General features: G+C 46.8%; 1 long non-coding RNA gene across 1 annotated transcript; it reads right to left on the bottom strand.

Annotated features, from left to right (window-relative positions):
• Positions 1 to 351: 351 nt before the first annotated feature.
• LOC139789865 (uncharacterized) lies at positions 352 to 1,712 on the bottom strand. The gene is made up of 2 exons (XR_011723271.1): positions 1,080 to 1,712; positions 352 to 638 (listed from the first exon to the last, which is right to left on the bottom strand). It is a non-coding gene; the product is annotated as an uncharacterized lncRNA (long non-coding RNA).
• Positions 1,713 to 2,029: the final 317 nt, after the last annotated feature.

The raw sequence follows: 2,029 nt of genomic DNA, 5'->3' as shown, positions 1-2,029 counted from the left end.
ATGTTTGGAGAACTTTTTAGCGCCAAAGGGAATTTCTGCCGGAGGCTTGGCAGTCTGTAGTGTGTGTTCTCCGCTCCTCTCCTTTCCTCTTGGCGTTATATATGTATTTGTCAGTCTGCCATGAGGTGGCCCAGAGCATCTCTCTGGACCGACCTCGGCACTGTAGCTCCTACAGCGATATTTTCAGGCTCACGAACTGCTTCTCCATTGAGGCATCTCAACTCTAAACTTAAATGCCCATGCCAGGGAGTGGAAACGTGAGTGCGGACTTTTATAAATCCTCTCAGCAGGTTGGGTTTGGTTTGTTGTGGTTTTGTTTGGGTTTTTTGTGTGTTGTTGGGTTTTTTGGCTTTTGTTTGTTTTTGTTTTATTTTCTTTTATTATTCTTGTGCAACCCCTGGGGGTTCTTCCTGAATTCCCTCGGTTCTCTTCGGGCTTGTGTTGTGGTCCTCATCACGCTATCCTTGTCCCCGGGGGCAGTGCTGGTGGGGGATGTTCCTCGGGATTTCGGAGGCTGGATGTCCCCACTGCTGCCCCCCCTTGTCCCCTCGGAAATCCTCACCAGGGGATGGCAGAACACTTCCCTGCTTCCTGCAGTCGTGCTCCGGGTGGGATACCGATCCGGGCATCCTCTCACTCTATGTATATATATATATATATATATATGTATGTATGTATAAATATAATCGTGTGTATATATATATATATATATATACATATGCACGCGGGTGTAGTATGTATATTAATTTTTGAGCTTCGCCCCTCCCCTCGCCCTCCCCCAAGCCTCGTACCCCCCTTCCCCACCCACCCCTCACACATACCCACACTCCTTGACATGAGGACGTCGTGTACAGCCTCCCCAGAGGGATGGGGGGAGGACGACGCCGACACACACAGCATGATCCCCTTCCCAACCTTCCAGCCTACCCACCTCGGAGCAAGGGAAAGCCGTCTTGCCGCTCTCCTTGCCGTGCACCATTACCCTCCATCCTTCCAGCCCTCCCTCCCTTCTCGCACACCTCCCGCTCCGGCGCACACCCAAACTTCTCCCTTCTCGCCCGCCCCTACCTCTCTCTTACCTCCCCCCACACGGCTTCTGGCTCTCCTCCAGAGTCCTAGAACCCGGACGGGGTTTTGATGGAGGTTTTAACGCTGTTTCCAATCCCGGAGCGACGGACGAGAGGGGAGAGAAGCAACCTGCAGAGCTTCAGGAAATCCTCCTTCCAGAGACGAGAGGTCACGCTAGAAGTTTGCATGACAGCAGGGATGAGAAGAGCGTCTGTTTTGTTAGCACTGTGATTTTTTTTTTTTTTTTTTTTTTTTCCCCCGCTGCTGCCCGGCTGGTTGGTTTGGACAAAAGTTGCACAAAATGGCAGTGCCTTCCAAAAACAAGACGCAGAAGAAACTGTTCTTCAGAAGTTAGGTGCAGGAAAACATCTTAGAAAACTCGACCTTCTGCTTTTTTTTTTTTTTTTTTTTCTTCTTCTTCTTTCTTAATTTTTTTTTTTAAGTTTCTGAAGAAATGTATGCTTTCCTTCTTCGTTAGGAAAAGGTAGCTATTGCTTTTCTTTACACGAGACATTTCTAATTTGTTCCATCTGTCAGAATAGAACTATGAGAGGTTTTGGTGCAAATTCATTATCTCTGGCAACTCATAATGTATAGTAGGAACTGAAAAAGACCGTGGCAATGGATGAACAATAGGGCTTCAGTTCATCAGCAACAAAAGCTTTGGGGAAATTGGTTGAATTTCAGAGCACGTCCTCCTCAGCAGAGAGGGCTGGACTAGACCTTGGCCAACCCCCCCAAAAAACTTGCAGAACCTTACATGCAACACTTCACTTTCTACTCCGGGGCGTAGGAAGCAATATGGAAAGAAATAAAATAAATTAAAAAAAAAAAAAAAAAAAAAAAAAAAAAAAAAAAGAAACAAACCCAACCCAACTTTCTGCATTTCTCTCCTGTTTTTCTGGATGGAAGATTTCTAACTCTTTTAGAGCCATTCGCACAAGACTGGCACCATGGAGCT

The sequence above is a fragment of the Heliangelus exortis genome, chromosome Z, assembly GCF_036169615.1.
Source record: "Heliangelus exortis chromosome Z, bHelExo1.hap1, whole genome shotgun sequence".
Taxonomy (NCBI): Eukaryota; Metazoa; Chordata; class Aves; order Apodiformes; family Trochilidae; genus Heliangelus; species Heliangelus exortis.
This window is presented reverse-complemented; position numbering and strand designations above follow the sequence as displayed.